This window comes from Vidua chalybeata, chromosome 3 (assembly GCF_026979565.1).
Source record: "Vidua chalybeata isolate OUT-0048 chromosome 3, bVidCha1 merged haplotype, whole genome shotgun sequence".
Lineage (NCBI taxonomy): Eukaryota > Metazoa > Chordata > Aves > Passeriformes > Viduidae > Vidua > Vidua chalybeata.
The window spans coordinates 35,839,594-35,864,849 of NC_071532.1; the positions used below are offsets into that span (position 1 = coordinate 35,839,594).

The 25,256-nt window shown below is 44.2% G+C and overlaps 1 protein-coding gene across 2 annotated transcripts in view; it reads right to left on the reverse strand.

The window, feature by feature from the left end:
- Positions 1 to 25,256, reverse strand: part of BMP2 (bone morphogenetic protein 2) — a 34,956-nt gene that overhangs the window by 2,379 nt on the left and 7,321 nt on the right. Inside the window, exons 4-6 of one of the 2 annotated variants that reach the window (XR_008430291.1) lie at positions 24,477 to 24,628; positions 13,547 to 13,594; positions 13,342 to 13,411 (exon numbers count right to left, since the gene is read on the reverse strand). The gene's annotated coding sequence lies outside the window, so the exon portion shown is untranslated. Of the gene's footprint in view, positions 1 to 13,086; positions 13,128 to 13,341; positions 13,412 to 13,546; positions 13,595 to 24,476; positions 24,629 to 25,256 lie in introns of those variants that run through there. The other variant, XR_008430292.1, reaches the window with a different exon arrangement.

The following is a 25,256-nucleotide window of genomic DNA, read 5'->3' on the forward strand; positions in this document are numbered from 1 at the left end:
ACAGGTCCTATCACCTTCAGGTTTATTGTCTGTCTGCAGAAAGTTTTAAATTTTATATAGAAATTAAACAGAGGATAAATTGACAGTTTAATGGTGACATTGTGGTTTTTACATTAAAAGAGACACAAACTTATCCTTTGGTTTTGCAATTATTTTTTCCCTGCCTGTTGGGTTTTTTTTTTTTTTTTAAGAAGAATTCTCATGTTTCAAGGGAAGACTGATAAAAATGGGACATTCCTGTGCATATGAAAAAAAGAACTTAAAGTTCCGTCGGGCCCTACATGCCTCACTCAAGGCTCAGTAGTTTGAAGCAGTTGGCATTAGTGGCAGCAGCAAATTGGCCATCCTGTAAGTGCTCCACTCCTCTGCCAAATCTGAACTAATTTGAACTATGCCTCTAATTTGAACTATGCCAAATAGGGCATTTGATGAAAACTGACTTTATAGAGATGAAAAAAATATCAAATCCTTTATTTGGCACCCATAGGCTGGTCCAAAAAGTGAAGAACCTGCTGAGTGACAGACCAAGGCTCATGACTCCCTGCAGCTCCAGCTCCTCAGAAGTCCAGACCTAAACTGATGTGGAAAAGCCCAAGTGAATGACTTCCCTACCCTTTGCTCATTTAATCATTGATTATTAAATTAATCCACTCATTGAAGCCAGTTAGTGCCAGTGCAATGAGCTGGCCCAGTAAGATTGAGTTTGGGCTCAACAGCCTGGTGGCAGATATTTAAAGTTAGGACAACAATCACATTTCCATCAATATGCAGCTTAATAAAATTATCTAGCTCTGGAGGGCTTGGTTCATTTCTTTGGAAATCCAAGGTACTCTGAGTGGAAGCTCCTGATCTCCAAGCAGACTGGGACAGGACCCAGAATCTGTTCAGATCTGACATCCAGCAGCTGCACAGGATGGAGAATGCAGGTGGGAAATGACAGAACTGGGGAGCAACAGGAGAAATGCAAGAGCATGGCAGCCACCCAATGTCACTTGCCACCTTAAGGAGGCCTTTTCCAGCCATCCTGTGGGACCCCTAGAACAACAAGTCATTCACTGGTCCCTGTCCAGCACTTGCAGGAACGTGGCTGTGCCCACAGCTCTCTTCCCCCACACTCCCTGGGACATCTCCCGGTCTCCCCTCCACACATGGGACAGCTCAGTCCTGGAGACAGCCATCACCCATAAGCTCCAGGAGAGTGAGCAGCCTCTGGAGCAGAGGCAGGTGGGAGAAGGGATGCAAGTGGGGTGGTAGGAAACATTTGGGGTTCATACAGGAATGAAAAAAACTCTGGTTCTTCCTTCTCCCACTGAAAGATTCCACCACCTAGGACTGTATTATTTCTTATGAAAATATAGGAGGATCCTTGTTCTGGGCAACAACAACAAGTCTTTAAAATCAATTGTGAAAAATACAGCATGACCAAAACTATTTGAATTTGTGCCATGTTCTGTAATGAGTTTTTTTGTTTGGTTGGTATTTTTTTGTTGTTGTTGTTTTTTTTTTTGTTTTTTTGTTTTTTTTTTTTTTTGTGTGTGTGTGGTTTTTTGGGTTTTTTTGGTTTTTGTTTTGTTTTGTTTTGTTTTTTTGTTTTGGTTTTGGTTTTTTTTGGTTTTTTTTGCTGGTTTGGGGGATGAGGAAAGAGGAAGAACAGCAAAAACATTTCAAATCAACCCAAAAGGATTTTTTTTTCCATCTCCTGAGATTTTCCCACTTCAGTCAGTGCACCAGAGAACATCTCGCTCCCCCAGCCCTGCCACTTCCAGCCCCTGGCAGCAGCACTGAGGAATTTCTAACACCAAATGAGTGGAGCAGAAACCTGTCCTGAGGCAGCAGGGTGGAGCTGGCCTCCATGGGCCACAAGGACACCACGTTTGGCCCCCGGATTTCCCTGCCAGAGCCGGGGCAGCCTGGGCAGCACGCTCCGGTCGGTGGCTGCCCCCAGAGGAGACAAGCCTTTGCTGCTGGATGCATCCTCTCCAGTTTATACAAAGCTTTGAAAGGCATCCAATGGTCTAATTGGGAGGCCCTTAAATTAAAGTGGGGATGGGATTTGGAATCCACTTTAGAGGCTGCGGTTTGGAGGGAAGTATGGGGATCCATTTAATCTGTGTTGATATCAAGGGAGCCCAATATAAATGTTTTCTGGCACTTTTATTCCTCCAGCCCTGGGGTTTACACGAGGCTTGGCTTTTTATTCAGGTTTTTTTTTTCCTTTCTCTGTTGTTTTTTGCACTCTGAAGCCTCTTCCTAGTGTGATTTTGGAAGAGGGATGCTATTGCAGTGTCTGGGGCACCACAACTTCTCTCAGGTCTGGCTGCTGGACTATGGCACTGCCCCATGCCTGTCCCCTGGCTGGTGGCAGTTGCCCTGCTCAGGTGGGACAACAGCAAAGTTGGGTTCTGGATGTGCTGCAAGGGAGTGGAGGGCAAGGAAAGCTGTGCTCATTGCAGCAGCCTCGGGGCTGCTCTCAGGGATGGTTCTCTCTCCCCGAGCCTCAGCCCTGCATTTCCACAGCTCCCCTCAAGCCTAGGGCTTAGGAGACAGCTCTGGAATGGCTTTGTTGGCCGACTTCAGGAAAGCTCTGCTGCCCTAAGCCACCATATCAGAGCTGAGGCAGAGGTGGGGGGCAGGATGAAGGGGTGGGCAGATGATCTTCATTTGCATGCCTGCTTTTAATTGGACTCTGGTGGAATATTGACTCATTTTGCATCACTCCAAACCTGGCCCACTGACAAGGACCCTGGGATTGAACATGTCCCACCAGCCTTCACTCCCAGTGTAAACCAGCATTTTTTATTCACTAGGCAAAGGAATACCCATATTCCTATTTCACAGCATCCCAAAGCCTAAGGAGACACTTATTTCCACTTATTTCCAACTTGTCCCACTGTGGCGAGTAAAGCACACCTCAAGGTGAGAGACTGCAAAGTGAACACTCCCCCTCCCAATGTGCTTTTTGCTTTTAGGTCTGACAGAAAACCTACAATGCATTGGGAAAGGAGGGCTCCACGTGGGCTCTCCCCAAGCCCCTCCCCAGCTGCCCCAGCTCTGCCAGGCTGGGAGCAACCTCAGCATCCTGAGAGAGCCAGAGCAAGTCAGCCGCTGCTAAATGCAGCCGCTTCTCCTAATCCTCAAATAAAATATTAATCAAGCAGCCAGAAGGAAAATTATTTGAGGGAGTGGGAGTTCTCCTAACTTTGTGCTTTTGTTGCCAGAACAGAGTATTGTTCCTCCTCACCACTTGAAGTGGTTTATGCTCACAAAAGCCCTACAACAACAATGCCGTGTGTGCGCAGGAAATTCTCCTCACATCTCAGTGGCATGAGGAGAAGGAACGAACAGGAATTGTACAATGCATGCAGAAATATAAACATGAGAAATGACCTCATTTGTGCTAGTGTTCTCAATGACTGTATGGGTTCACAGGCAGAATTTCTCCTGTGGCCTTATTTCTGTTCTCCTCTCCCATGTGCTGTGTGCTCTGCTCAAAAAACCAGGATAGGGTCTTAAATGAGATTTAGCCTCATGTCATGTGCTTTCCCCTCCAACTCCTAAACCTCATCCCCAACCAAGCTCCACAGGCATTCCCATTCTCCCAGAGCTGGGAGGGCAGGTTGCCTTGGCCCTGTCCCCACAGGGAGTGACTCTGCTGGTTGGATGCTCTGGCAGAAATTCCCCAGTGAGAATTACACACATGTATGAAAATAAGGGATAAGCTTGAGGCTAAAGTCCTGGCATGAGATGCAGAAAAACTCGCCCTCGCCTCCCAGCCCTCCCTCGGTGACACCTGGCTCATGCTGGGAGCACACATATTACCTCCATCCCCCAGTGCAGCAGGGTGAAGTGTTCCAAGTGCTTCCCACCTCTCCAGAAAAGCCAGCTGGAACACTCCACCTCCTTCCCTTTCCTCTGAGTGACCCCAGAGATGTGCCTCACTCAGGGTGACCCACTGCTGAACACACCATAGCCCTGCACCAGCTCTGTCTGGCCAGTGAGTCACAAATCCATGGATATCATAACCAGAGCAGAGGTGGCTAATCTGCCATGCTTCTATTTTGCAATAAGCTGTGACATTTCACGAGTGTCTGTGTGTGGGATCAGCTTCAGAAGGACAATTTCCCACAGAAAGGAAATTAGTTAGAATTTTTTTCATTTCATTTTAAGGGAAAAAAAAATGTGAAACCCTTCCACGGGATTTTTTTTTCCTTGTGAAACAAATATCTGGCTCTTTTGACACTTGAGGACCTGCTACTTTACCCTGCCCTGGCGTCACAGTAAGCATCAGGGACCCTGAGAGCAGACTTGAAAAGTCTGAAGACTCCAGGCCCTGGAGCAGGGTCCAGAGCAGGAGCATGGCCACCACTCAAATGGGTTTCTGGGCTCCTGCCCGGGAGCAGCAAAGGGGAGTTGCCCCTACAGATCCATCCCATCAATCTTTGTGCCTGGGAAAAAAGTGCCCACAAGGTTACCCTGAAACCATCGCCTTGAGGGGAGCGGCTTGTTCAGCTGAGACTCGTGGGTCTGGAGAGCCCCACTTTGAGCTCCGCACGCTCCCAGCTCCCCGCCCAGGGCCGGCCCTGCCCGGCTGTGGGGCTCGGCCCCCACCTTCCTCCACCACCCCACAAAGCAGAACGGCACAGCTGCCCCCTCCTCCCAGGAAAAGGTGTCCGTCGCTCGTAGCTGCCTCCTGCTCCTCTGCCAGTCCCCTCCATTAAATTAACACCTCGTTAGAAAATGCAAGCTGCTTTGTTCCTACAAATGGTGCTGGAGGGTGTTTACTTTCCTAATGAATATCCTGTGTAAAATGGAAATCTGTCCCTGGCAGTCCTTAACAAGTGCTTCATTAAGCTGTTTGAAAAAAACGTTCCTTTCTTTTCTCCTTTGAACAGGTTACGCTTTGCTCTTTTAAGCTGGGTTTTGGCTGCCTCCCCATGCCTGAGAGGATGGGTGGAGAGATGGCCATCTGCTCCCAGAGCAAGCAGCTTTTCCAATCCCCAGCAACAGGAAAGGTGCTGAGAGACAGTGCAGCCTCTCCACCGGCTGAGACAGCATTTCCCTGCTTCCAGGAAAAGTCTGGCACCCCGGCAGAGCAGCGGAGATAGCAGCACTCACCTGCCAGTGGAGCTACGGGCTTCACACTCTTACAATCCTGTTACAAAACAAGGAGAGTTCAACAACAAACCAAAAATGTGAAAAAAGAGGGGCGTGGTGGATGCCGGGGCCAGGTGACCAAAGTGATGTTAGGCATGGACTCTTTACAAAAGTTTTGAAGGTAAAACTTAACAGCAGACCCTCAGGTTTAAATATGATTTTGTCTGTGTTGGTAGTGACATTTTAAAATTGCTCATAATTCGGTTTAAAGCTCAGGTTGAAAACTGAAAGCTTGGGGATATTCGTGTGTTTGATGAAGCTTGTTCCCCAATCACATCTGGAAATAGGTATCACACGGGTTGTCTTTCACCCAAAACCTAAGAAAAGGTCATAAAAGGACAAAAAACACAGGGCAGGTCCCTCCTTTAAGAGATCTGATCCTCTCTCACTGCAGAGATGCCAATACAATGCAAGTATGATAAAAGCCCAGAAAAGCCACTTTTCAGTAAAATTGTGTGCTGTTCCTGTCACTGGTGGGATTTTCAAACCACAGCTTGGCACCAGTCACACAGCCCTGACCTTGCCTGGCAGGGCCTGCTGTCTGCCCTTGTGATGTTTGCTTTGCCCAGCACACAGCTTAGAAAGCTGAGAGGAAATGTTTGCTCTGCATTGCACCCTCCACTGGCAATCAACCCAAATGTTCTAATGGAGCTGGGGGGTTTGTGTGTGTGTTTCACAGTGTTTTAGTGGGTAAGGAGGATTTTCTCCTTCCTTTTATTTCTTTTTGTTTTACTACAGCATGGTGAGAGGCTGCTGTCCAGGTCACCAGGCAATCCCTACAAACCTGAGAGACACACAGGAGGCACATGAGAACAGCAGTGAAATCGGCGTGCACATACCAAAATCTGAACCAAAACATGCAGCTGACAACATCAAACCAGCATTTGCAGATTGAGGAAAGCAGCCAGCTTCCTACCAGTCACCCCATTAGGACAAGCTCCTTTGTCACAACTATACTGATAGAGGAGTGGATATGTCTGTTCTGTACCACTGATTGTCCAGTGTTATCTAACAGTGGTCTCAGAGATAACACTGCACAATGGCCTGGTTGGAAAAGTGGGTAAAGTGGAAAGTTGCATGAAAAAAATATAATGGCACTATTCAGATGCTGAGCTATTAAATTCAACTGCTCCACATAAATGCTCATTGGACTTGGAAGCTGTCCTAACAGAGGATACATAACTTTGATGGAAACACTGGTATTCCAGTGGCTGCACTTTCCCTTTGCTCCATCTCTTAGTTCATAGGAGAGAAAAAGGAATTCATCTGCCACTGGCCATTGAAAGGAAGAAGTATTTAGAAACCACAATGCTGAAAGCAGAGGGAAAATAGCTGAAGGACCCCGAAATAGCAGACACAGAGAAAGGTGGATCATGTCAAGCAGCTTTCTCAGCAAAATCTGAATCCAAATTCTGGCCACCCAATCTGGGAGACAAATTGTTCCAAACTGAGGGGAGGAAAGAAATGTTCCTTGCTAACTAAGAGTAAATAATTTAAATAAACATGTATGTCCAGTCTAACAGACTGCAAGCCTGTCTTAAATCTGAGAATCTCTGCTTTTCCTGTGGCCAGATGACTCCAGCTGGCACATCCATAGGTCACCTCTAGTGCTCAGACCAAATTAGCATTGCCGTTATCTGCTAATACATGAACCAGGATTAAATACTTATAAATCAAGGTGGGCTACATCCTGCTCAAAGTGACCCATTAGCCATTAGGAATAGCCTTCCCAAAACCACTGGAGTCACTCAGGCTCTTGTAACTGAGATGAGAGTCTAATGTGATAACTTAGAGGATTTTTTTTTTTTTTGCTGCTCTCAAGTTCATGTGAGCTAATGAGCAGCTTTGTCTGTATCAGAAAATTGGATAAATGGGCAGCCCCACAAATTGTGTTTGCACCTCTGTCTATTCTAGAGGTAAAAAATGACCTGTGGATTCAAAAGCTTGTGTTTCACACACGTTGTTCTTACCCTACAGGGCAAGGTTACACAGGGAGGAGGACAGGGCAGAGGTGGGACTATCTTCCTTACCACCAGGCCTGCAAAACCATCAACATCAGAATATCTCCACTACTTAATAGACTAAAAAATATCTTCAAAGGCAGGCAGGAAACAAAACTTAGCAGCCCTGTTCCTGGAGAGGAAAGGAAGGTATGATATGGTAAAAGACCTCTTGTTCCCCATTCCTGCACACCTTCCAAAACAAGATCTTGAATAGGTTTCATTGGACTTCTACATCTCCTCAAGGCAGGGTTAATGAGTCATATCTAATGCTGGAAACGTTGTCAGAAAGCTTGTCAACCCGCTTAACATTTGATTCACTTGCAAATTTGGGGGAAAAGAAAATGAATAATACATGCAAAGAGAGAAGGAAGAGGAGTTTGTTCTTTAGCCAAGTGAAAAAATGGTACAAGAAGGGAGAGAAATCAAGCAATAAGCTCACCAATAAACAGAATCGATAAAAGAAACCTATGAAAGACTTAGCCAGAGCTGTCCACACAGACAGCAGAGGAATCCAAACATCATCCCTGCACATTTACAACAGCAGAGAAAAAGAGACACAGGAATGGCTCCTTGAGCCACCTTTCCTGAAATGAATTCCTAATGACTTCCTGCATCTATGGAAAAGGCAAAGTGAAAAGTACCACCTTCTAGCCAAGGCGCAGCCCCAGCATCCCCTACAGAGAATGGCAACAGCTTCAGGTGCTCAGGAACCTGGAAAAGCAGGATACTGTGTGGTAAGGGAGAAAAAGTGAAAACTTGGAGCTACATGATAGCTCCTTGTGGCCCTTCCTACACCATATCTGACCCCATTCCCTTTCCTTCTTTCAGCTTTTTAAAAACATTAATCAGAAATTCCACCTGTTACAGCCTTCTATATAATTCTGTAGAAAACCAGGACAAAACCCAGCAGGTTTTCCTGCACAGCTGCAGGAACAGCCACACTATTGCAAGACACCTTTCACAAGGCTCATACTGTGGGATGAACTTGCCCCTTGGCTCACATCACTGCAGCTCTTCCCCTGCCCAGCGCTGCCACCACGTTTGCAGGATGGTTTTTGGGGCCTCCCCCAGGGTCCTGGATTTTACCTGGAGACAGGAACAGCACGGGGCCAGGGAGTGCGGAACTGTGCTGCCACCCCCAGAAAAGGAGGGCTGCTGGCAGGGCAAGGACACCTGCCCAGAAAATCCCAACCATTTCCCTTTCTTCCCCTTACTGTGGAACTTATTTCAGTCACATTATTCCAAGGAAATCTTATTTTTGCAAGAACTCTGGTGTCATCCCTACTAGACGATAAACATTTATAAGCCAAAGCATAAGTCCAAATACTTAGCCCTTAGTTAAACACTAGAAAGTAAAGGTCAGACTGTAAACATTGGTATTTTTGTAAAGATTGCGCGCATTCATGTTCTGAATTCTTGTTTTCCTTAAGTAAACCCCAGGCAAGAGATAACAGATGCCTAATTTCAAATACCCTGAAACTTCTAATTTGGCACGCAATGGCATGTGCTGTAATGACGTCTATAGAAGCGCTCTTTGAAGCGTTCGCACATGAAAAATTCAAGTGGAGAGAGTTTGTTTTATTTAAATCAAACTTATTTTCAGAAACCTTTTAACCAGCCATAAACGCCTGTGCAGCAGAAAATCAACATTTGTGCCTGCAAGTTTTCTTCCTAATAACAAACCAGTAAGGCAGCTCTTCTGCCTGGAAGGACCATTAGGAAAGTATTTTTTTTGCTGGGGGGTGTGTGTGGATGTTTGCTGCTCAGACAGATAAAGACGACTTAATGTTCCTGCAAAGCCAAGCACTCAAAAGTGAGGAAAAGGCAGAATTACGGTAAATGGAGCCATTTTCCCTCTCCTCATGCATGTGCATGATGGCACAGCCCAGTCCAGTTTTCCCAGCAGGGGAGAGAAAGAGGCTGCTCTGACCCCCCAAAGCCATTTGGTCCTGGTGTGATGAGCCCCAGAGCACCCGTGTGCTCTCAGACCCCCTCGGGCACCCAGGACTCAACCCAGAGGCAGAGCAGCAGTGCCTTGGTGTGTCACAGCTCTCTGTACATGGCACAGATATGAATTTATCTTTGCTGTTTCATAGCATGGAGAAAGAATGAGCTTTTCCCAGTTTCACAGGGTGGGAAGCAAGGAAGGAAAAGGGGAGCTGAAGCATCCATGGCTATGGAGACAGTGCAAACAGGCATGCCAAAGATTTTTCATTTTTCAGAGCTCTACAATGGTATTTTCTACACTGCAGCTCTCCTGAGCGTCTCCTGCAACTGCCCAGATTTTCAGGTCGGTACCTTGAGTCTCAAGTCAGATATCCAGAATAGGAGGATCACTTAAATTAGTGACCACCCATGAAGAGTTTGGTTTAAGCAACTTGCCTGGAATCACTCTGGCAGAAGCACTGAAAGTGCTAATTCCCTTGTGAATATCTGAACAGCCTTTAATACTTTTTCCTCTTTCCACAAACCCCCACCTCACCATTCATCTTTCCACTCCTGCCAGAAATGGGGTAGAGATCCTTGGACAATGGTGTCTTTTACCACACAACCCTGATTCATTCCCCAAGCAGGTCTGTAATTGTAGTGGTCTAATTAAAGGCTGTATCATAGCACAGAAAATGGGAGTAGAGCTGGGAAGAGAATTAAAGTTGCAAGATAATTTTGGTATATCCTAAACATTTTTAAATACAGTTTGCACACATGTGTGTGATGTCCTTGACTTAAAAAAAAAAAAAAATCAAAATAAAGCTACAAAAATACACTGAACAGCTGGAAGCAAATTCCATCAGGGCTGGGACCTTTGGAGTTGCTGAAGAGACTCCAGTAGTACGAGCAAACATAGGACCTGACCTGTGTGAAGGAACAGCACGGCACCTTTTGCTGTGCAGCCAAGAGGGAGCTGAGAAGCTTTGTCTGGGGCCTTTGGAAGGGAAGAATGCCAGCTCCACGTCAGGATTCTGGAAGGAAACATGCTGAACCCAAGTTTTTCTATACCACCTCTCCAAAACACAGAAGTCTCGTGCTCTATTCCGTTTGTACCTATGCATGGAGGGGCAGAGCAGCTCTGCGAGCACAGAGAGATCCTCCCCAGCCGTGCAGGCATTCCCGAGGTTACCCCCCTCCTGGAAATACAACTGCAATTACAGAGCAATTCCTCCCTCGTGTCGCCCTCCATCTCCCCGAGGGACAGACCCATCCTGGCTGGGGACTGCGGCGCAGCAGCCACCCCAGAGCAGGGAGAAGCCCCAGCCGGCTTTGCAAAGCCCAGGCTTTCCAGGGCTTCCCCTCAAACATCAGCCGAGCACGTGCAAGGGGAGAGGTTTGAAATGTTCATTAAGTGGCCGGGTTTGGCAGCAAAGCAAAGTGAAAGTCACTCTGCTGCCAAATCTCAACAGCACGGTGGTGCTAGAGCTGCTCAAACTGGCAGATATCTTGCTGTTTTCAAGGCAAGAAAAACTTTTTTTTTTTTCCTTTTCCCAAAAAGCTGGTGTCAGTCCCACTTCAGCCACATACCATACACACACACACACACACACAGAAGTTCTGCCACGGAAACTCCTACATTGTGAAGAGTTTGTCCTGATTTACAGCAAATGCCTGGGAAGTTTTAGATTTCAGATCCACCTATCATAATAACAGAAAACTCCACTGTGGCTGAAATTCCTTCCTATAGTATTTACAAAGTATTTCTACTATATTTGCCTATATGCCACTAATAAAGGTGACTTTTGTACCAGTCTAGCCATGGACATGGTTGATTTTTAAATATTATGACTTTTGATCAGCTGTCAGGCAAGAATGTTTTTTATTCTTACTTTTCCCTCACTGGGCTGAGCAGTTCATCATCTGTCTATCTCAAGCTGAGAACTTTCATTTTACACTCACAAAGTTGCCTACATTGTCTTTGCAGACCTACTACACATAATAGGCAAATAAAAAATGTGCTAAGAAAAGCTGCAAGTGAATTAACTGGGAATAGACCCAGCAGACAGGAGAACACACCTCTGTGTTTAAGTTGTTAGGAACAAATATCCATCTCGTTACATACAATGTGCCTCCAAAAGCAAATGAACTGTCCATATTTGGTTCTTCAAAAGGAAGCCACATGGAGACCAAGTCTACCAGCAAAATCTGGTTTTACTGGTCTCATGTTGGACAGTCAAGTTGGCTGCAGCTGCCAAAGCTGGGACTTCAAAGAACAGAGCATTTGCTGGAAAAGATTCAACCAAGTCCATTCCAGAAGCTCTCCCCTAACCCTACACAGCACCAGCTACATGAGAGGGAGAAGAAAAAAAAATACTTATCCTCCTGTCTATTATGTACACTTTTGGGGCTTTAGAGTGCAATTATTTTTGTGAATAATTATAAAATTAGTGACTATTATACGCACTTTTGCTAATTTGGACTAATTGCTTTTCATAGCTACGTTTAAGCTTGGAGCAAAGACTGTCCACAGAAGTCTGTTTTCTCTTTGGGAAACAACTAAAGAACAAAGAAATTGAACCCAATATGATTAAACACTGGCTAAGGAGTATATTGTTTTACCAGACAGAAGCATTAATAAATCATGGTATTTCTCTCTCTCTTTTCTATCAAAGGAATTTTTTAGGACTAGACAGAAAACAGCTCTTACTCTGAAAGCTTTAAGAAAAAAACCCAGGTCATTTGCACCTCAATTGCCATTCAACTATTACAGATATATTCTGAAAGTCACAAAACTTCTGCCTTGGGAGACTGCTTAAACAGAGCTCTAGAGCAGCGTAAAATGGAAACTTTTTTGGGAAACAGACACAAGCAAAGAAAAAAAATAGGGGTTACTGCATAAAACAACCCCTATCAGTATCAGTTGAAATCATTCCAGGGGAAAATTCTCACTCAGTTCTGCATTCAGTTCTCCCAGCACCTTCCTCCTTGCTCAAAACAACTATTTCCACTTAAAGCAAAGGTAAAGCAGAAAACAAGAGGCAACAGAAATGAGCTGATTTTCCAGAAGATCCAAATCATGGCCAGCCAAAGGAGCTACTCTTGGAGCCATGTCTATCTGGAGACCCAACCCCTGAGACACTCAGGGTTGCTACTCAGATCTCAAGTGCTGGCCAAGGTTTTAATTTCACTCAGTAATTATTATTCTGAGGCAGCAGGAACGTGCTTGTCCAAGCGTCTGGAATTCCACAGATCCCTGCTGGCTCGAGAGTCCAGCAGGGAGATGGAAGCAACCAAGCTTTGCAATAAACACATTTTCGAGTTTACAAACCTTCCACAAACTCTGAGGGAAATGTTTGGCTGTTTGCTCAAGCACACACTGCTTCAAAATGGGCTTGCAGTACAAGCCACGAACGCTGCCCATCCCAGAGGTCTCACAGACTGTGCTGTGACCTTCCAGAGCTCAGTTTCACATTCACAAGGCCGTTTGGATTTCACCAGTTTTGGTTGGGATGAACCAAAAGCCAGTACCAAACCTGTACTGGTGTGAGCCAGTCCCAGGCAGACTGAGCACTTGTGCAGCTGACACTTCCCTCCAGTGCCACTGGAGCTTGGGAGGTTTGCTTTGGTGACCTGTGGCCTTTCTTTCTTCCCACCCGCCTCATTCTTTCTTTGCTATGTATGTTAATTTGGGGAAAATCGTAGCCTAGGGCAACACACCTGACTGCTTCCCACCCCAAAATCATTTACCATTTAATGCACGGTTACATTCATTCTTCTGCCTTTATAGTTCCCTAATGAGCTTGAACTGCAATTAACAAAATGATTGTGTTCGCTTTAGTACAATGCACCTGCAAATACCAGGATGGGAAGTCATATTTAAAACACAAAAATACACTCAGTACATATTTCAGCAGAAGTCTGATATTCCAGCATGGGCTTGTATTTTCAGCAGGTGCCAGTGGCTGCCAAATACTTTGCTTTCTAAAAGATTTTAACTGGTCAGAGATGTCCTTGTATTATCTTCCTGTCCATGCTACAATTCTGGGGAAAAAGTATTAAATATTTTATTTTTCTACTGAAATTATTCCCTATTTTGCACTGAATAATTTTTGGTGTGAAAGTTCAGGTTGAATCTAGCTTTAAGGTTTCTTGTGTACACAGAGAGATCCTTTTAAACCCATTGCTAGGATTCATTCAAAACTGCTATTTATGAGAAAAAACAGCTGCCAAAAATAAATGATCAGTTATAACTTACATTATTTCATTGATATTAGACAGTATCTTCAACAAGTATGTGACACCCAGATCTGCATACTTTAGCACATCTGCCCATACATTTTTGATGATTTGGGGGAGAAGGAAAAAAAAGGAAAAGAACAAAACAATGTTTTCTCTTTCTCTGCTTGTTAAATAGAGCACAAAATAGAAGTAACATGGTGTACACAGAAACAAGAACTCACCGTATTCACATTGCTTCATCTATCGCTCTTGCTCAGTGTTTTTTCTCTCTGTCAGAAAATCAGAAATACTAATGAGCCTCTGAAGCTCTTCTCTCTCAGCCTCCTGCTCACAGAGCCAGTCCAACTTCAGGTTCGATCAGGTTGTTCAGGACCTTTACTAGCCAAGTTCTCCAAATTTCCCACTTTCTAAAGTGGAAATTTTACAATTTCTCATGGTTCAAATGCTAAAATATTAGTGCTGTGAAGTGCTCCTATTCAGTCAGATTTCTTTTTGCTCTAATCCACGGCAGTGGCCTCCTCTCCTCCTGCTGTGCACACCTGAGAAGAGCCTGGCTTCATCTCCTCTACAGCCCTTGGGTCATGGCAGAGTGCTAAATCAGTCAGGTTCTCCCACCTCTCCTGCTGTCACCAGCCCAGCTGCTGACCCAACACAGCTCCCTGAGATCTCCCCAGCTTGCCTGTACTTCTAGCAGAGTCCCAAACTGGATGCAGTGCTCCAGTGGCATCCTAATGAGCTAGAGCAGAGGGGAATGGCCAGGCCAGGCCAGGCAATACAGCAAGAACTGGCTTTTATTCCTGCAGGAGCCAAGTCAATAACACATTGGTGTGGGGTCCAGCAAGTCTTCCAGCTCCCCAGGTGAAGAAATGTTACCCCAACACCTGCATAATGTGTTTCTGTGCCAGGTGCAGGACCTGGCATTCATTTCCCACCTCACTCCTCTGATGGTTCCCCTGGTCAGCTCACCAATCACTTGTCCTATCCTCATGTCCCCTGCAGACTCCCTAAGGATGCTCTGTGTCTTATCAGGGCCCACCAAAAAAGATGTTGAACAGTCTCAGCCCCTCAGCAGCCTCTGATCACCCTGACTGACCCCATGAGCTTGTAGTGCCTCATTTACCTACGAGATCTTTAATTCCTTAATGCATGTACCACCTCCTCCCTCGAGCTCTGCCACTATGTGTAGAGAACTGAAAGTAGGTCTTGCCCATGAAAACCAAGACAAAACATTGAACACTTGAACGTTTTCCCATTATTTTCATCAGCTGCCTCATTCAGCAGAGGGCCCACATCTTCCTTGGTCTCCCTTGTGTTGCATGTAGAAATAACTTGCTTACAATCCAAAAGCCTCATCAGTTCCAGCTCCAGCTGAGCTTCAACTTTCCCAACTCTGTTCCTACATGTCCAGGCAATATTTCTGTGTTCTCCTTTGGTTGCTTGTCTCTGCTTTTGCCTCCATACTGTTCCTTTTTGCATTTGAAATCAGTCAGGAGTTCCCCATTCAGTCACGCTGGCCTCCTGCTATACCTGCTCAGCATCCTGAACATCAGGATGGACTGTTCTGCTGCTTTGAGGAGGCTGTCCTTGAAGATCAAGTAACTTCTATGGGTCTCTCTGCCCTCCAGGGCAGACTCCCAGGAGATACTACTTACCAGTTCCTTGAACAAGCCAAAGTCCACATGCTTGAAATTTTGAGTCATTATTATATTACTTGCTTTTCTCACTTCCCTCAGGTTCTTTACCAGCCATCTCATGACACTGCAGCCAAGTATTACCAAAACAGTTCTTCCTTACTCAGGAGCAGCAGGTCCAGCTTCTACCAGTCAGCTTTGTCCAACACCAGCATTAAAATGTTGTCCCTGATGTCAATACATCTCCCAAATTCCTTATCCCCACCACACTGCCCCTTGCAGTGGGTGTGGGGAGTTTCATATTCTGAAAGGGTCAGAAAAACAAACCCACTTCTTGATAACCAGCCTTGTGCATGAGTTAATAGCAGAATATTCCTATTGGGACTTCACAGCCAAAGTGCCTGTCATCAGAGCACACTGTAGGATCACAGCTGGAATCCACACCATTTAAATGCAACAATCACAGCCGCTTTGAAAAAGGTCCATTTTGACAAATCCACCAGTGGAGAATCCCTGGAGTACTTTAAACAGTGCAGAAATACCAGTAATGCAACACAGAAGTGTTCACTGACAGCCAATTCAGGTGAGCAACACTGGCTCATTTCAGGACCTGGTAAGAAGAGGCATTACATGACCTACCTGAGTAATGAAAGCTCCAAAGCCAGACAGTCCAGAGGGCAAGGCCAGGAAATGAGTAAAAGAAGAAATATTTCTGTACCTTGTGGGCTCAATCCCCAGCTTCAGTCAGTTCCAGTGACTGACAGGGACTTCAATTCTTTTACAAATGACAGGATCTGCCAAACTGCAGATGCATAACTTTAGGAGCCTGATGCTGTGTTTTAATGAACCTGGATACTGGCTGCACCTTTGTGGTTTATAAATCAGGGGACAAATAGGTTTTTTGACCTTTAGGTGAATTCCCCCTCATAATCATCCAGCCTCAGTGAAAGGAGAATAAATATGAGGCAAACCTGGCCTACAGCATGAGCTGGAGCATGCAGTTTGCACAGGCCCTGAAAAAGGCAGGTGATGTAAAGGAGTGTGTGATTTGACTGTGACTCACTCACCCTGCCAGACAGCCCTAATGACTGGCCTGGCCTGGCTCCTCAGCAGGAAGGAGCTCAGGACTTGGCCTATCCATACACCAACTCTTGAGCCATTCACATCTCTGGGTCAGTGACTTCGGTTCTGAGCACTCCTGCTCCAACACCACCACTGTCACCATCCTCATTGGAGCACCTGAAAAATGCTCCTGAATTTATTTCACACCAGCCACGCAGGATGGATTTCCACCATGTCAGTGATAAGGCAATGACAGAACATTAAGAACCAGATTTTGTAAAATGGAATTTGGTCCAAGTTCTAGGGAGTTTCAGTAAAGCTTTACTATGCCTCCTGAGCTGGTTTGAGCTCACTTAGAGCTCCTGGAGTTCAGGCCATGTGAAAGTGCCAAGTTTCACACTGTTTTGCACATGAAACCATAAATCCCTCTCCAGAACCCTAGAGGCATGAGGGGGGTCACCACTCCAAAGGTTCATGAACTTTGATAAAATCAGGCAGATATCAGAGTTTGTAACAATGCACTAAATTAAGTTTTGTCCAAAAGTTTTTCATGGGCCAAGAGTACAAAATAGGGAATAAGAACATGAAAGTTTTGCTGAATCAGGCCACTACAAGAAAAGTCATTGCCATATTTCGTTCTTTCTCTTTTTCAGTCAATTCATTGCATTATTTTTCCCTGGAAAATACAAAAACAGTTTTCTTTACCTAAGGTAATTTTAACTTTTGGTACGTATCTGGGCCTAATCTTTTCCTGTTTTGTTTGCTTTTGTTTCTAAACTGTGCATCTACCAAACAGAGATAAATAACCATGTTCTAGGAGGTGAGGCTATCTGAAAATATTTAGTTGACAAATCTAAAGCAGTTGTTATTCTGCAAAATATTTAGAGGTGATATTTGCTTGCACATATATGAAGTAATAATTTGACAGTATTTCTCACCAGCTCACTTTCAGTAAAAAACTAAATCCAAGTAACAGGAAAATCTTTGGAAATAGCAGTTACCACCCCAAATCCTTTACAACTCTTGGTTGTCAGTTTTCAATGGCAATTACAACCAGAATTTTCACTACCTTCTTTCAGTGAAGTTTTAGAGCAAAATTTGCCATTCAATGTCCAGGATGCTCAGAACACAGAATTTAGAATAAAACTGAGCAATAGTTACTCACCTACCCCACAAGCACATTAAAGAAACTCTGGTTCATGGTTACTTTGCACCCCAAATTTCAAGGAGAAAAACATATCCTGACAGGCAGATTTAAGGGTTAGTTATGATAAATGACAAGTTGCTCCCTTGCCAGCCTAGCACAGCTCTAACACAAAGTGGGAGTGTCAGATTTTCTTGCCCACAGAGCAGTGATAAAGGGCCAATGGACAGAGGAGTGAAAAGGACTCTGATTTGATTCATACTAAAGTCACCCATGCAGCTGATTTGGGGGAAGCTGTTTAGAGCATCAGCCACCTCTTTCCTTCATATTTAAACATGAAAACTTATTTCAACATCTATTTACCACTGACATATTGATTCATTTCCTAATGAGCAGGATCAGATGTTCTGAGAGACATAACACTTCAGGGTTTTGCAAGCAGTTTACAAAGCCCTTTACTCAGTGGGTAATGGTCAGTGAGGAACCCAAGATCCAGGGGCTTGGAAATATTTCCCTACCCAGGTAACCATTCTTTAGGGATCAGCAGTCCCCTATGGACTCCTAGACATCCATCAGTGAGCTCTGGGAGCAGCAGCAATGGCCACTGACAGGACAGATTTTCACCTTCTGCCTGCCTAGCTCTCAAAACTGACATGACTAAAGAGTAGTGAAAAAATGCAAAATCTGAAGGAACCTTTAATCTCTTTGGTTAAAGAGAAAAAAATGCAACCACTTACTAATGGAATGCTAAGATTGTGTATTAAACCCACGAAAGTCAGAAAATGAAGGAATTAAAGACTCCCTTGGCTATTTTAACCCTTTCCTCTGCCTGTGTGCACTGCAGGCTTTTTAGTACACAGTCACATAACAGTGGGCAAAGGGACAGAACCGTAGGTGACGTTAAAGGGGGAGCACAGCTTGTTATGGGGTCCAGAAGTGGAAATGTTAATAACTACTCATTTTGTCTTGTAAAAGTTTAATGTTCAGTATTAAAGAACAAAAGGATACTAAAGAAACAGCAAGATGTTGTTATCGAGCAGAATGAAATCCTGAAGAAATGAGCTGTGGCTCTCAGTGAATATTTTGGTTGCAGTGGTATTTATCTCCCATGAACCAAAACGAAGGTAATGTATCACAGTAAGGAACTGTTCCCCAGTTCCAGCCCATGTAGAATGGGCTGTTTGTCCTGCACAAAGCATCCACATCTGGATTTAAACCCCTCAACATGTTTCCCCTCTCACCAGGCCTGCAAGCTCCAGAGCAGCTGCACACTTCCCAGTCCCTAATGCACACATCCTCCTCATGAGCAGGGAAATATTATTATCCTGGCTTTCCAAATGAGAATCCTAGGCACAGAGAGATTAAAGCTGAGCATTTCAAAGCATCCCAGTTAATTAAAATGACTGGAAAATGGGTGTCCAAATTGTTTAGATACCTTTGAAGTCTCGGAATAATTATACTGCTCAAGGTCACACAGGCAGTTTATGGCTGACCCACAACTTGAACCCAGATTTCCAGCGTCCCACTCCAGCACCTTAATCACAAAGCCATCTTTGCTTTCCAATTTAATACTGGCCAGACCTGGTCCTCATGCAAACTGGTTACCAAGGGATGAAACCTGTCATTATGCCATATAATGGTGCTATCTATCTCTACCCTACAGGATAAACAGCAGTGCATTTAGGCATCTCCAAATTCTTTAAGGTACATATCATTACAAAACACTTAGGAGGCAGGAAGAGCTATTTGAGAATTAGCACACAGGGACAGCAAGGGACTTTTCCAACTCCAGCTCCACAGCTGAGTATTTTGCTGTCTCTCCTACCCTTAGTCTGGAGGCCCTACTGCTCCTCTTTTTCCTGATGTTGTATTTCACTAGCAGCATTTCCTGTTAAGTTTTACTCACAAAAGCCCTTCCCCACTGCTGTCAGCCTACCTCTAAATTCCACTTCTTTTTGTGACCTAGCCCACTTGACACTACAGCACCAGTGATGCTGTTTCTTGCCATCAGAGTACAGCACAAAATAAATCCCCAAACAGCAGCACAGAGACTTCAGCAAAACAGGGTAAGTAGAGGAGTCTTATCCCAAAGGAAAAACTCATGAAGGACCTGTTGGAGAGAGCTCCACACTGTAAAGGAGAGTTTCTGCACAGCACTGCCAGACATTGAACTGAATGACACCATACTCTTGCCTCTGAGGTCCTTGGTGAGGGCTGTACTTCACAAACCAGTTTTGACATCCATTAAAAACCTTGATCCCAATTTCTCCTGAGCATACACTTCAATTACATTTAGAGCTGCAAGTCAGAAAGCTACATTTTCCAAAGGCTGATTTCTATCATTGGCACAAAGTCCTCAGCCTTGGTAGGAACAGATGCAGACACAAAGCAAAACTTTCCAGATAGGATTTGGTCTGGACTTCTCCCTAGACACACCAACACCCTCCAGGATGTGGAATGCAGTGGAAGACAGAGATCAACATAAAACACGTACACACACACACACACATCCCTAACATGCTGACTTTCTATCACAGAGGTTGCTCATTTCCCATGCTAAGAACAACCTTAGGAGCTAAAATGAATTATGCGTCTCATTCTGAGTGCATCAAAGAGCAGACAGCCTTTTTAAAGGAGTCAAGATCACCTCAGCTGTGCTTTTGTTATCTAACCCAAGGTTAAGGATTTGGCCTTGGGCTAACAATTGGCTCAGAAAACCAGGATCATGTAATAAGAGTTCCAGGAAGAGAGAAAAACCAAAGCTTGGTAAAGACACACTCTTCAAAGTCTCCCAGTACTTGACCTTCTTTTTTTCCCCTCCCCTTCCCCTGAGATGCATGAGGTAAAGAAGAGAGGAATGGAGCCTGAAACCCTGAAGGAAGTACTCCCATTGAGAGGAGCTGCAAAGACCTTCCCAGATTCTCCCCAGACACTCAGGCTCACAGAGAAAGGCCTGACAACGAACTTTGCTCACCACTTAGATGGAAAAGCAGGCAGTACCCCCTGAGTGGCTCAGGGCCCAAGAAGAGACAGCTCTTGAAAAGGGCAACACTGTGATTATTTTATTTGCTATGAAACAAAAATTAAGCTGCTTCTATCTGAAAATTAAATGCAACCCTCAAAAAAAGGCTCAGACCCTCCAGCAGGCCCAAGATGCAACAGCCATCTGCCAGCAGCATGGCCTGCTGGGTTATAGAGAGCTCTTTGCAAAATACTCAATTAAAAATAAAAAAAAGTATTTTTGTTGGTTGAGGTATTTTTCTCAGAAGCTGCACACAGGAGAGTCACAGGCCATTTTCTCCATTTTCGTTGCTCCCAAAAGGCAGAAGGCTCCACCCAGCACCATTTTCCCAGAGCTTGGTCCCTCTCTCCAAGGAGCTGGCAGTGGGCATGCACCAGTAACCCAGCAGGTGTGCAGGAGCTCTCTCTAAATGACTCTGCCCTCTAGGGTACATTTGGGTTATATTTTCAAAGATGAAAATCTTTTCATCTACAAACCTGGAAGACTTCTTTGCCCAACACGTCAAGGAGCAGTTAACCATTAACTATTTCTAAAACAAAAAAATAACACAAAAGGAAAAAAAAATCACTGGACCAGGAAATCTGAATCAATTAGTCTTTGATCCTCCCCTCAGTAATAACATCTAGAGAACTTGGGTTACTGCTAATCCTAAACAGCTAAAAATGTTGATAGACTTTAAAAGTACTAGTGGTTAAGCAAAGGAGAATTTCAATACCATTCCCTTCTGATCTTTGAGTCTCAAGGTACCATTCTGAGGCCTCTCCCCAGACAGTGTGGGGAAATTAGCTTTTTAAGAATCTCAGGCTCCATGGTGTCCTCATGAGATTCCAGCAAGGGAAGATTTAAAGTAATCCTGCTGGACACTGAAATGACAACATATTTGTGATTTGAACAATGGGAATAAAAGAGTAACAGTAATACCAGTGTTTTGCAGAACAAAACCACTCATTTTTTGACTTAAAGCTATTAGGCCCACCTTTCATTTACAATGCCAGGGCTAGGAAAAAATATTTCATGTGCATCAGGACTTGGTCCAATAGCAACAGACTGTGACATCAAAACTGCCTCCGTTCTACCATTATGATGTCAACTAGAAAATCAGAATTCTTCATGAAAATGGACCAAAAAAATCTGGACTCAAAGTGAGAGATTGCTTTTAAGTAAAAGGATTTTTCATTCAAAGGAAGACAGAAAATACAAGTTGGAAGAAAAGCTGTGTTAGAACTACTCTTAAAATAGAATCATTTAACACAATAAGCCAGAGTGATGCTTATAAGAAATAATACAAACCCTGTCTCTCTTCCTAACTCCTAAGGAGTCAATAACTCCATTGATCTGTGAAGTCCCATATGAAGTTATCAATAAATCCTGAGAAACAATGCAAAATTCAAGTTTATCATGAATTAAATCCTTGTTTGTGGCTGTAAAGCAGAGGCAGCCATGGGCAGATAGCCGTTCACCCTTCCTCCTCCCATCACCACTGGCCTTGCAATTAAGCTTCAATATGCCTGGGAGTAGATTATTGATGTGGAAACAGCTATTTCCATCAGCCGCAGACATTCTATACTTTTGAAGTCTGTGGTTACAGAGTCATTATTCCATACAACACTTTCCCATCACTAGGGTGTGCAGGATGCCATAAAAAGTGGTTTGTGCAAGTTCCAAGCTAAAGGAGTTATGTCAATTGTTACCTTAAATACATTATTTTTTATATGTGGTCACCCTGCCTCCTGAGCATTTGCTCTAATAAAAACAACTGGATTGTCTGAGAACCAACTCAGTAGAGCTGTGCTGATTTGCAGATCTGGTTGATATTTCCATCTTTTAATCTGGATATTGTTTCCAGGAAGATGATGATGATAGTAATAATAGCAGTAGTAATGGCAATAAAAAATAATAACAATAATTTGCTTCTGTTTGTAGTGAAACACTGATGGAGTTGAAGGCTTTGTTTTAATGAGACACACTGAATGAAACAGTGTCCTGCAGTTCAAGAAGTACATGTCAGCCTTGGCATTATGAGCCAAGCTACAGTACAATACCCACAATTTTCTTGGTGATCTCCCAGAAAAACCTTCTTAATTTAATCTCTAATGGGATTATCAGCCTCATTAAATTGTAAATCTTCCTCAGTCCAGCTGTTGTGGGAACCTGAACTTTCATAACATTATCAGTTTGCTGCTCTGCTCTCTCTACCTGAAGTCCCCTTCAAAGCTTTTAACACTTCCCTACCTCCCTGATGAAAATCCCTGCCTTTGTTCAAACTAACCCTACTGATCTTCTCCCTGCCACTGCAGACCTCACCCAGTGGCTCTGGACTAATTTCTGTGGAGGCAGCCAAGCATATTTTGCAGAAGGCCCTGCAAGAACGAACCATGTAGAGCAAACCCACCTCTCCTGAGCCAAGGCTGCCCACTGCAAATTCCCTGCCCCTGGAGAGGCACAAGAGCTCTCAGCCTCTGTTCCTCTGGGGTGGGAAACAAAAGGCCAGGCAGGTATTCCAGCTAAGTGCCTTCACAGCACTGTGGAAACACAGATGGAAATGAGCTCTAGCCCTCATCTTTCTGGCAAGTACCAGCCCCAGTCCCTGCTGTGCCCAGTGGGGGCACACCTTCAGACCGGTCCTAAACTAAGATTCCTGCTGAAGGCTGGGACAAAGTCCTCTCTGCAAAGGACACAGAACCAGTGCAAACCCAGTGTAGCTGCTTTTCTAAGTTACCATTTCACAGGGCTCATGGACGGCACTGACAGGTTACAAGATTCCAAAGAAAAAAAAGAATAGTCCACCTTAGGAAGCCATTACTGTTTGTTGCAGGCAAGGGTCTCAGGAATACAAGTAATGAAGGATTACTAGTAGAGAGACAGGAAAGTAGTAATCTTAAAATACTTTTAGAATTCTTCTTGTGCCTAAGCAAGGCAAAAGCAGTAACTATGTGTGTGCCTGCTTTCTCACACACCTACAAAACCTCTTTGGAGAAATAAAAAAACCCTGGAGTACAGCAAAGTCATATTCTGAAGGAGCTGGGATTTTTCTCCTTGTACACAGTAGTCTAACAAAACAAACCACTGTTGCTTGTATCCAACACCCTCCTTACTTCACTAACACGTACAATCCAAGTGCCCTTCTGAACCCAGCTTCTTGTTCCCTTCCTATGTAACTAAAAAACAAAGTGCTCTGTGCCTATAGCAATCTTTAAAAATGCATTTAACGCCTTTGGCTTTTTTGTTATTATTTTCAGCAGCTAAAGTCAACTGGGAACAAGATTTGTGGTTCTCCCGTTTTAAGATCACATATCGAGTTCTCATAGCCGCAGTCTGCCCTCCCAAAAGGGCTTGCCTTGATATAAAGGAGAAATGAAACATTCCATATCCATAATTAGATAAATAATACTTCAGGCAAGATATGGCACCTTTAAAAGTGCCTTTTCAGGCTTGGATTTTACTCTGCTTGTTACTACAGAAACCATCTAGCAACCAGAGTCTAACACAGACTCCACCCAAAACAGAGAAAAACAATATAGACAGAGTAGGTTTTTCCACCCCCCCTTTTTTTCCCCCTTCACCCCCCCTCCCCTTTTTCTTTTTTGAAAGGGTGGGCAAATGCTAAGGAAAAGTATCTTACTGTGCAAAGGATAGGAGCATTTTGCATGCAGTTGAAACAGCAAAGCTCTGATTACAGATGGCAGCAATGAAAGCAGGAATGAGTAATGAGCAATGAGAAATGCGTAATGTGGGATGAGGATATAATTTCCACACATCAGCTAAAGAAAGGTTTACACTCTTAAGCAATAAAAACAAACCATTAAGCCAGACCTGCACTGTCAGGAAGTATAAAACAGTTCTTGAAACTCTGCAGTTACTATACAAAAGCTTTTGTTTCATAAACTTTTGCTTCCTGATCTTCATAAAACATTAACATCAAGCTGCCATATGGCAATTAGCTGCCTCCTGAAATCAATAAACCCCCCCCAGAAATCAACAACTGAGGAATAACCATTCAATGAAATAGCTCAATAATTATCCTCTTCTAATAGTACAGCAAAGTGGGTCTCATACAAACACAGTGTGGATGCGCTCCTCCTCCACAGCTGAGAGTACAACAAATCATGTTCCTCACTGAGCCCCACGGGTGGGGTGTGAGCCTCACCTGCCTGGCAGGGGAGCAGGGATGTGGCCACCCAGTCCCTGGATGGGCAGGGAAGGGGTCCACGCCTGGCTGTGGTGAGCCCAAAGGAGACCAGCAGAGCAGCCCCTGCTTGCTGGCAATGGCCAATGCTCTCGGGAGAGCTTACCTCAACTGAAGATCCTCCTCTACATGCTGCTGACCTCAGAAGTCCAACTGAATTTTGCGCAAAAATTATCAAGCCACTCGACAAAGCTGCTACTGAGTCTCAAAAGGACAAGGAGACATGCTGATCACATTTGTGTTTAGAGAGATGCTTATCTGAAATGCACAAAGGGTGACATTATCTATCACAATCTCTGCCTATATAGATCATATAAGTGCCTAGAAGCAAAATGTTTAGGAGCTATAGGGTAACAAAGGCAGTTATGCCTTCGAAATATTTTGCTTTTTCTCCTATTAAGAGGAAAAATGCTCTTTTCTCCTTGTAGAGCACTATAATAGTAATAAGTACTAAAGAACTGAAGTAAGTACTAGTGTGCTGTGCTAACAGCATACCTTTAGTATTTAGCATTATTTAGCAGTCATTACCAGACTTTCAAAAGATGCCAGAAAGCCCAAATCTTTCAGAAAGGCTATCTGATCATCAACCCTACCTAGAAGAATTCAGGAACCCAACTGATCTCTAGGAGAACTTCCTACTACTCATCTGTGCAAGTTTGTTCTGTTTATTTTACTTTAAGTCCTAAACAAAGTCTTTAGTGCAGCACTCTCATGCCTCCAACCTAGAGAGTGAGGTTAAGGTTTTAAAGGTACATTACCAAACCAGTTCTGCAGAAATTTATTGACGTGCTGAGCTTGATACCTGCATATTTCCTCCTCAAAAACAGTATGGAACTGATGATTCTGTGGCTAACACTAAGCAGTTACAGAAATGCTTACAAGAGTG